The 11,230-nt window shown below is 41.5% G+C and overlaps 1 non-coding gene across 1 annotated transcript; it reads left to right on the forward strand.

The window, feature by feature from the left end:
* Nucleotides 1-1,351: 1,351 nt before the first annotated feature.
* Nucleotides 1,352-1,461, forward strand: LOC118483074. Its single transcript, XR_004869545.1, has one exon. It is a non-coding gene; the product is annotated as a small nucleolar RNA R71 (small nucleolar RNA).
* The last annotated feature ends 9,769 nt before the right edge of the window (nucleotides 1,462-11,230 follow it).

The raw sequence follows: 11,230 nt of genomic DNA on the forward strand, positions 1-11,230 counted from the left end.
GCTAGAAATGGTCATCCCAGTATTAAAGCAACATGATCATCCTCGTCCATGTCTAAGATGATGAAATCAACTGGGAAAACAAAGTTGTCGACCTTAACTAGCATATTTTCAACAAACCCCCGTGGATACTTGATCGAATGGTCAACTAACTTAAACTCATCTGAGTAAGACTAAGTTCCCCTAGGACAAGCTTAGCAACGAGTAAGATCAAGTGTATGCTTGCTCCAAGATTAGTTAAAGCATTGCTGACTGATAGATCCCCGATTAAACATGGGATAGTGAACCTACCTGGATCTACCACCTTAGGAGGTAAGTTGTTCCGTAGGACTGCCGAACATTCTTCATTTAAGGTTATGGTAGATCGATCCTCTAATCTCCATTTATTAGACAGTAATTCCTTTAAGAATTTGGCGTATTTGGGCATTTGAGTCAACGCTTCCATGAAAGGAAGATTGATATGCAACTTTGTGAACGTCGCAAGGAACTTACATATTGTTGCTCAAATTTACATTTCAACTGGCGCTTGGGAAGTGGAAGGTCTAGTTTTAGCTCATGTACATTCTCTTTCATTCTTAGCTCAGTTAGTTGCCGAATTATAACAACTCCTGTAATGGTAGAGCTAGGAGTGTCCACCTTATCTCTTTCTTGAATAACTTCTTTAGTAAGAGGGATGTCCTTAGTGACATTACCACTTCGAAGGGTAATAGATTTAACTTAAGCCTTCTACCTCTCTAAATCTCTCGATCCTAACTGCGTCAGGACATTCTCTATATTTTGAATTGTAGTTCTATGTCCTGCCAGCTCCTGATCTTGCTTGTTCATCATTTCCCCATTCTCTTGTATATATTCCATAAACATCTCTGTTAGACTTGGCTATCACTCCCTAGGCTAGAATCTATTATTTTGAGAATAGCATGTTGGGAATGAATTCAGGTTGTCTCCCCAACTAACCCTAGGCTTCCTTTTATCAAAATTGAAAGGGTATCTGAATTAGTCACCTACAAAGTCAACTTCCTCTTCCTATGTAGCAATAGGAGAGTTCTTGGTTGAAAGAGATCCTCCACATGTATTGCACATTTCTTGTGTTGTCACAAACTTCTCAATTTGGGCATTTATTGCTTCAACTTGGGCTATAAGCTTAGAATTTAACTTTGCACTGCGAACATTAGCCTTCCTTGAAGATCTGGAATCTCTCCTGGATGGGTAGTCATTCTTTGAGATCTTTTCAATGAGAGTACGAACAGAAATAAGAGTTAAGTCAAAATAGACACCTCTCGCTAGTGTATCAAGGTTTTGCTTATATGGAGTACAAAGACCATTATAGAAAGTATTCATGACCATCCACTGCTCCATACCATGATGAAGGCAATTCCTTTGAAGCTCCTTGAACCTATCCCAGGTCTCTGAGAAACTTTCATCCTCTTCTTGCTCAAATTCATATATTTTGCTACGCAAGCGATTAGTTTTCAAGGGAGAAAAGAATTTATGCATACATTTTTCAGCCATTTCTGTCCAAGTGGTGATAGAACCAGGGGCTAAAGAATCAAGCCATGAGCGGGCTTTCGCGACCGGTGATAATGGAAAGAGACGGAGTCTCACTGCATCATCTGAAACATCTTCAAGTTTGAAGCTTTCACCAAGTTCAAGAAATTTGTTTATGTGGTCATTCGGATCCTCATCTGCAATTCCGTGGTACTGAAATGAGTGCTGAATCATAATGATGACTAAGTAGGAATCGTTAACTTATTCGCTCCAACTCTTGTTTTAGTGATGTTGTTCCTAATCGCATTTGTAGAGGGACGTACATAATCCGAAATAGTTCATTCTGCCACCATTCCAAAGTGAAGTCCAACACAATAACAACTACTAAGGCACAAAAAAGAAAGCAGAAAACAAACAAACAAAACTAAAACTAAACTAAACTATACTAATGGTTAAACTGCAACTAATAACATAGATATGTAATAGTGATGTGTTCTGACAACGACGCCAAAAACTTGACGTGCTTAGATAGTAACAAATAAATTGACACAGAACACAACCAAGTTTTAAGGATAAACACACTAATACTAAATACTCACATTCTAGGCAAGCACACCTATCAATATATAGTATAGCCTAGGTAAGTGTCCAATTATGAATCTTTGGACACTAAAATCTACTAGTACTAAACTTGTTACTTAATATGCAATCTATGAACTACAGAAAATCGATACTTAAGATCTAACAACCTGAATTGTTAAGAATTATAACCAAGAGTTGAGAATATATAACCATCCTAGACTCGAATCAACGACAATTTCTTAGATTGATGACAGACGATCCTGCTAAACCACTCCAAGACCTAACTTTCCTATGGCGTATGAAGTGCTAAAATAGATTAGAGCCGATTACGGTTAATATTATCAAACTAGGGTTAAGGCTATAGACACACCTTTAGACATATTTCAATAAAGTTGGTGATACTATGAATTCTTATGATTTAAGGTTTCTAGCCTAGTGCTCAAGACGCTTAACAAACTGAGTGAATTACAACTACGAAGGTGAGGCATTTAGAAAACCCTAATTAGTTTCTAGATCCTTTTAGTCAAATCCTTCCCATAAGCAGCACATATGTCAACCAGTTATGATGATTAGTTATCTATTACTGATTAGAGTGTCAAGCCCTAGGCTAATGGACATTAATATACCCTAGAGATAGTAAATATTCAATCAAACATGCATAACCTCATAGAAAGACCAATATCACCACACAACTAACATTATAACCAATTTCAACATACATACATTTGCATCATAAGAATCCGACCATACTACACTATTAAATCTTACAAGCATGAAATCAGTCATCAATTATAAACGAAACATCGTATCATCTCATTTGTACAGTTATAACTAAGTTTAACCAAACTTGATAAACAAATTCTTCACCATTACAAAAAGTTCAAAGATAAAAAAACCCGTAAAGAATAACCCACAATGCTTCTTCATGCCTTCAATCTTCAACCTCGTCCTATTTTTCTTCCCGTTTTGCTTCCTCTCTTCTTCACATCCCTTTTTTGCAAGTTCTTCAAATTCCAGCTTCTCATAGGGTTTCCAATCGTATCCTTCTTATATTACAGACCAAACCCTAGCTTTGACTTATTTATGGGCTATAAACATGGACTAGGCCCACGGCTCGTAACTAACTGAAATCAACTCTGGCCCACTTTTCAATGCAGATCCTGTAATGTGATCACTTGGCGGCACATACGATTGGTAACCCATGGGTCAGGTACAGGTCGTAAACATGTTATTCTTCGTATCCATCTTCTGTTTTTCACCTGTTGTTCCAAATATATCCTTTTTGTCCAAAACATTCACTTTTTTTGTATCTACTTGCAAATCTCAACAAAACGTTAATTCATACCTATTCTTATCAGGTTTGCTACAATTGCCCCTTAGAAATGGGTAATTTAACGTTAGAATATTATGTATCCTACGACTACATCAAGCTCAGGCATGCTAGGGGTTGAGCATGGGCGTGCTTCTTGATTTCTTCTGATTTTTCTTCTAGGTTGGAATCATGGTCATGCACAAATGAAGCATGGCCATGCTTGGTCTTTTGATTTCTAGATTTTGCTTCTTTTTTTTTGGTCTTTTTTACTTATTTTTATCTGGAACGTCTAGAAATCTACATATCTCAAATATTAACAATTTAAGTAGTGTTTTCAATGATGATGCCCCAAAAAGCACCATGGGGTTAAATATGCTTGATAAATATGTGTAACTGATGACACATCAATTTGTACCAAATATAAACTAGTGAACAAAAGATAGACCCATCAAGACTCATTATTAGACGCTAAAAATACTAACTAGGACCTGCTATTAGGGGTGTGAATTTCTAACACGACCCGAAAACCCGACACGATTCTAACACGAAATTCGCGGTTTTAGGTTTAGTCTAAAATGTTCGGGTCAGTTTCAAAGTTGAACCCGCGAACCTGTTTTAGGTTAACGGGTTGGGTTCGGGTCAACCTGGTCGGGTTGACGGATTGACCGTTTTAACACATTACTCTATATCTTAAAATGCATGGTCGGTGGACCATGCATTTTAAGTTTCACCTCCAACTTTAGATATTTTACACATTTAACCCTCATCTTTTGGTAAGTTACATTTTGCCTCTTTGACTTTTTGATAATTGACAACTTTAACCCCCCATTTTTTCTACATAATAACCTGACAGCTCATTTTTTCGACTTCATCCCACACACCACAACGTGCGAGACATTAAATTCTTATTTTATCTATGCCTAACCATGTTAATGTCACAACGTAACGTGTGCGACAAAGTAAAAAAATGAGTCACGTCACACGCGAGCATCACACGTTAATGTCATCATCGTAACGTGTGTAACGAAGTCGAAACACAAGGATGCCGCCGCAACGCGCGTCACGGGTCAAAAATCTAGTTTATACTATATTATATTTTTTTATAATATATTTTATGTCAAAATAACCAAACCACAGGGACTAAAATGATATTTAACTCTTTAATTTTAATATATTAATTACAGAAAAAAATCGGGTTGAACGAGTCGTGTTCGGGTCAACCCACGAACTTCGGGTCGTGTTCGCGTTCATATGTATGATATGATTTTCGGGTTCGGGTTTGTATAAAATTTCCGGGTTCGGGTCGGGTTAAACTCGCCAACCCGCGAACACGACCCGTTTAACACCCCTACCTGCTATGACTCATTTAAATCATTTATGTCCCATTAATATGTTCATATCGAGCGTAACTGGACTTTTTAACTTATAAGAATAAAAAACCTCATTTTTTTTACCAAGTGATGCAAATGATCGGTACTCTACGAGGACAGTGAACCCGCCATCACAAAAATGGGTCACATTAATCGAATTTAATTGATAATAAATCAAATTGTTTAATTAAAGGAGTTAAATTTTAACCATTGATAAATAGCTATTTGAGTTAAACCAAATTAACTACAATTGTATTTAACTCTAGTCTCAGTTTAGTTATGGATTATTTTCTCATGGTCATCTTCTTCATTTACAATAAGTGTCTCATGAAGACAAAAACATGGCATCTCCCCTTCTTTCCGTTTTTAACTTAATTTAGGAGTGTACAAATTGGTCTTTTTAATTTCTTTTTTCATATTTTAGTAATAAAAATGTATAATTGGATTTTTGTCCATAATGTTTATATTTTATTACATTGTTGGTCCAATATTATTGAAACATACTTATGATGTTTATATTTTATTGCACTGTTTCCAAAATTATTGAAACATACCTAAGACAATAAGTACGAAACATACATTTATCATTTTAATATGGAAGTATATTATTCCAAATATATTTCACCAAAGTTTTAGAGTTTTAGAGCAGTATGATGATTTGTCATTTTCTTTTAAATAGTTCATCATTTTATATTTTTCGAGAAGGACATTGTATTAATTTTGATACTTGTAAATTTTCTCTTGTAAGTTGTAGCATTTATTTGTTTTCTTTTTCAGAATTATTCTATCACGTGTTAAACATCCCCTATTTTATTTGTCTATATCATATATTAATTAATGTGGTTTTAATACTTACATTCATTTTCACACGCATACAATTAGGAATGCCTATACCAGCCTCGAGTAGAATATTGATGAAAGAGTGGTTAACCAATAGAGGTTAATTAACTGGTCTCGTCAAGTAGGGTTAATCCCTTCTTTCTGAGGATCGGTAGCTGGACTGTCAGCTGAGCTGTCTCCTGCACAAGGAAAACACATCGTGACTCGTAACAAGGAGGATGGGGTGGGGGGTGCTCCTTGTTACCACTCTCCGGCGTGAGAATCAGTAATTTGCTTGCAAAGCAAAGTGTGTGATAGTAGTAGTGAGAGAGTTGTGAAGGAGGGTGGTTGAGCGGACAGACTGACGACGTGCCGCCCTTATGCAGGTGTGTCAGGCTTGTCGGTTGTGGAGGTGAAGCCACGTCCTACTGCAGTGTCAGTCTGCTGCTCACGTAAGGGCTGACAGGTGACTGTCATTGGTGCCACTTGCTCTGTGGTGTCAGTCCCACTTGCCTCGTGGGCAGGATGCAGTGTCGCGACGCATCGCTGCCTGTGGTAACCGCTGTTGTTTCTGCGTTCCCATTCTGGCGAAGACTGCGGGATGCGGTGCTAGGCCGCATCGCCACTTATGGGGACTGTTGCTGTTGTCCAGATCTTTTGTCGTGACGAAAATGTTCATAGGATGCGGTGCTAGGCCGCATCGCTATGCGTACACCCATTTTCATACACAAGGTAAGTCTTCTTCCATCACTTGACCGATTGGATTCGACCGCTGTGTTTTCGTGTGCCCGCACGGACACAGATAAGTTCTTGCTGGTGGGGGTTTTTTGATAAGGGTAATGGTCACTCGCAGTCGTGCTAACGCGAGATCTGAGACCATACCCCTTCAAGTCCCCCCAGTCTAGTGTTGCTTCCTCATGCAAGTTGCATGTGGGAGGAGTACTGGACTATGGTGTCTAAAAGGTAGTTTGTAGTTTGGAGAAGATTCTAGGCCATGTAGATGCCTCCTGCTTCAAGTAAATCAATCTGGGGATCCGGTAGAGTCGTGTGACGTCTCTTCCGTACCGGTGAGCAAGTTCCCTCTGATGCGAAATTCTCAGCCTAGGGTTTTGATCCGGTAGTATGGTCTACCTTTTTCTGATGTCATCAGGGTTGGTTGCCACCTGTTGGTGTGTCGAACCAACCTCTGAGACCGTGACTGAAGATGTCAGCAGGGTTTGAACAAACCTTTGAGACGGTGACAGAAGATGTTCGCGACCGCAACTCTAGTTGTAACCTTTGCGTCAGCTGATGCAATGCTGTAGGTGCCTTGCTGAAGCTCTATGTTCATCAACTGGACATGCAACGATAATCCCTCTTTTGCGGGGTTCTCGTGTTCTTCCAGTTAGCTCTCAAGTAACCGCACGTCCTTGTGGTTACCTCGTTCCTTTGCATTGTTGGCCATGTTTGGTCGAACAATGTGGGGTACTTGCGTCATTGTTGGTCGTGTTTGGTCGAATAATGTGAATCTGGATAATGGTCAAATAAACATGGTCATAGGCATGGTTGTGCCCACCATTGTTTATTCTATGCGGCTCATAGGTGGGTAAACAAAGTGATAAGCAAACTTGTTACCACTGTTCCTTGGCTTGTTGCTCAAGGAGATCACCTTAGATGATTGGAAATCTGGGTTAAACTCGTCCGCATTCATTCTGTAGCCACTTTCCTTCACGCTTAGATGGAAAGCAGTTTTCCTTGAAGTAGCTTCGTTCATCTGCGCGATGACTTAGTTGTGGCTCTTCCGTAGCTACCGATCGCGGAGCTTTATGTGTAACCGCAGTGACTCATGAGTGTCTGCGGTTTGCAACAGAAGACTCACTTTAAAAGATTTATTCTTAGATGTGGCTCTTGAAGGATCAGGAGTCAGGGTTGCTGATGTGCGGTCGCTCATCATACTTATCCTTTTCCCTAACGATAAGCTGTTTGCGTCCCCTCTGTGGTTGTGAACCGGAAACGAGGGATTTGAAGCTTGAAGAAGCTTGAAGGGAATGCGGTTCACCTCGTCCTAAGAAGCGGTTTTCACAGTCCAAAGAACAACGCTGGTTCTGAGTATCTGACACACCTGTGCGGGCTTGTGTGTGTCATCTCCGCATATTTCACGTGTGCTCGTGGGTATATGAGGATATTAGTTATACCCCTTTACATAATGTAGAGATATGTATTTTTGCCTTTTTTGAGGGGTATGTAAAAAACGACATGCGGTATGGGTTATGGTGCGGTATACCAGAGAAACCGCATGCCGCTTCATTTTGGATATTGTTGTCGCTTTTTTGTTAAATGTTGTAGACCGCACGTGCGAGTTGGTGGAAGTTGGTGAGATTTGCCTGACCTGTGTTGAAACGAAAGGACGTTTGCGAAACCCGAGGTAATCACTGCATTGTAGCAGGAGTGTAAAAGTCTCTTTTGTCAGGCGCGTGGGCGGCTACTCGCTCGTGGTAATCATCAGCGGAGTCGTCGCTGTACACGTGTCGCTGCATGGTTCGTTCCTTTTGAGCACGACGTTTCAGTTACTGTTCCGCATTTATTTCGATGAGTATAAAAGGGGAAATCGCTTGGGGTTTCCCCTCACTTGTTCGAAATTTCAAAAAATTCCGGTGAGAGAAAGAGAGATTCATTCATCTTCTCCGATCAATTTGTTTGATTTTCCGGTGAGGTTTCTGAGTTTCTGACTCATCTTCCATTTTCTTTCTCCTACATTCTGATGGCTGAACCATCCAATCCCCATACTGTTGAGGGTGAAAACCCTGACCCTTCGTCGCTGGTGGCGGTGGAGGAGGAGCAAGGTGGTGGTGCCCCCGGTGGAGGCTTACCGGTGCTGAAGTGGACGAAGGCTCAGTTTGATAACTTGATGACCGACGTTCAGATGCCTCAAGAGTATGGTTTTGTTTACCAACAAGAGGGTGATACCGGCGCCGATGCTCCGGCGAGACACGTCACCATGTGGGCCGATTTTTTCAGCGATGGTAATCTCCGACTGCCGTTGATGGTGTTCGTCGCCGAGATTTTGGAGTGGTACAAGATCCACATTTCTCAACTGAGCCCTTTCGGGATGATTCGGGTTCAAAACTTTGAGTACACTTTTCGTGCTCTTGGTATGGAACCTACTGTCGGAGATTTCCAGCGGTTTTATCAGTTGATAGTGCATACCGGTTTCTTCTCTTTCGGTCAACGACATGGTAGCCCTAAGTTGATGATCCCTCCTAAGGGCATTACGAAGTGGAAGACAAAATTCTTCTATATCAAGGCTGCCATAGTCACTGCGAAGATGACCTTTCGGAATGTGACCGAGACGATTTAGCGGATGCCATTGCTGTCCCCAGGGCTGATACAGTGGACTGGTTTTCGAAGCTGCGGCTCATTAGGTGGAAGAAACTGAGCAACACGCAGTTGTGGGTGTTGCGGATGATGCTGACGAGGATGAGCAGGAAGGCGAGGCCCGTTGTGCGGGAGAAAAGTGGTGGTAAGTACCTTTCTCCCTGTGCAGTTTTCTTACTTCCTTATCCTTGTTATTGAATTTTTGTAAATGTACTATCAGAGGATGTTGCCCTTTGGAGAATATTTGACCCGGACTTCAAGGGCAAGGTTGAGGTGCTTGCGTGTGCGGATGGTGAAGAAGGTTTTAACTCCATCATTCGCGACAACTTCCGTATTCCCGATCGCGAGGCGATGGAGGCACCACTGCCGCAAGGCAAAGGTATAGTAGATAATTTCCCTACTTACTTTGTAAAGAAGTTGGCCATGCTGATTTGCTTGTTCGATGATTTAAACGCAGGTGATCTTGGGGCTTTGTGAGACCCTGATGCGAAGGGTGTTCCCAAGAAGCAGGTGGAGAAAGGTGTGCGGTTTCGCCAGAAGAAAAAGCTTGAGCCTACTGTTGTTCCTCCTTTGGTGCCGCAGGTGGCAAGTATCTCTCGTACTCGTTTCCGCAGATACACCGATTACGTGGTAGTGTCTGACCCTCTTGAGGGTTTGGGTGTTCCAGGTGGTGGTGCGGCTGTAGGTGGATCCTCCGCGGGTTCCAAACCTGCTGATGAGAAGAAGAAGCGGAAGGTAGAGGAAAAGGCCGCTGGTGCTGGTGAGCGGAAACGTCCGAGGTTGACAACGACTCGGACGACTGTTGTTACGCAGCCGAAGCTTGCGGTTGTGGCTGGTAAGTAGACCATAAGTTTACAAGTGTTTTGTCATTCTCAGCTTGTAGCTTATAGTTGTTTTTGCTTTGTTGTAGAACCGCTTGAGGAGACTTTCTCCTTTTTTGATGCTCCTTCTTCTCCCCCGCGAGACGCGGCTATGGACACGGGGGTTAACAAAGAGTTTACAAGAAGCCCTTCTATCGAAGTGGTTACCGAGCCCTCTGTACAAGTGGGGGATGTGTGGAAGAAGACCGCGGATCAAATCTTTGATACGGTGGATTCTTCTGACAACTTGATCCCCCCGCGGGATACTGATGCTGAGGGGGTTGATATTCGCTAATTTACACATATTTTAGTCCCCCGTTTTACCCCTATTTTATGCGTTTTCGGCCGTAAAACCGTCATTCGGATACTTAATTATCTACATCTTTGTTTACAGGCCTAAAACAGCATACCAGACAAGATGATAGCAAAAACGAGGACTTTCCGGACAAAACGACGAAGCTGCGAAGATTCTGTGAAGAAAACTGACCTGGGCGTCTGGAACGGTCGTGCGACCTCATGCACGACCGTGCGTCACCGATGATCCTGAATGACCCGGCAGTGAACGAGGCGTGCAACTCCGCGTGCAAGGCATTGAAGGCCAACCCGAAAAGGCACGGTCGTGCCGTATGCAGAACGCTCGTGCGGATCCGACAACCAAACAAGACATCGGAACTGAACGACCAAAGGACCAGGCGTGCAACTGGACTTCGGTGAGGAACGACCGTGCCAAGTGAAGAACGCCCGTGCGTGTCCGAAGACCAGTTAACGATCTGTGACGTCACGCAGTATGGTGGACCACCACCAATAATTGCTTAAAGTGCACGGTCGTGCGATCGGAAGAACGACCGTGCCATATCGAAAAAGCATAAAAACAGAACAGAACTATTCTATTAAAAACTCTGGAATTTTGGAGAGCTTTGCAGGCGATTTTGAGGCTCCGAAGGCTTCTGCTTTCACTCGGATTCAAGCCACATTGCCCGGTTTTGCTAATTTACTATCCGGATTCTTAATCTTGTGCTTGTTTATGGTTTGGATTTCTAATCTTTCCAGAATTTTGTTAATGTTTCAAGCATTTAGATTAATATTTATGTATTATTGTAGCCTTTGGGCAAAAACACAACAATCCCTTGCTTGATTATAACCATTAGTATGTTAATCTATGTTTGTAATGAAATTTGGAAGTGTTTTCTATGATTATCTTTGATGATTAGTTTGCAACCTTGTTATTGATATTGATTTCTTGATTATAAGTAATTGTGTTGGATGATTGGTGCTTGGTTAGGTAAGATAGTTCAAAAATGAAGCTTATTTAATCATGTATTAGTAAACTTTTAATTTGGTTAACTAGCTTAACTTGGTTAAAATGTGGGCACCATGATACTCTAACGGGTTAGTGGTTTAATAAAATGTAATTATTGTTAATCAAGAAAGCTTGCCTTCACGAAAGGACT

The sequence above is a fragment of the Helianthus annuus genome, chromosome 1, assembly GCF_002127325.2.
Source record: "Helianthus annuus cultivar XRQ/B chromosome 1, HanXRQr2.0-SUNRISE, whole genome shotgun sequence".
In the NCBI taxonomy this organism is placed as follows: Eukaryota; Viridiplantae; Streptophyta; class Magnoliopsida; order Asterales; family Asteraceae; genus Helianthus; species Helianthus annuus.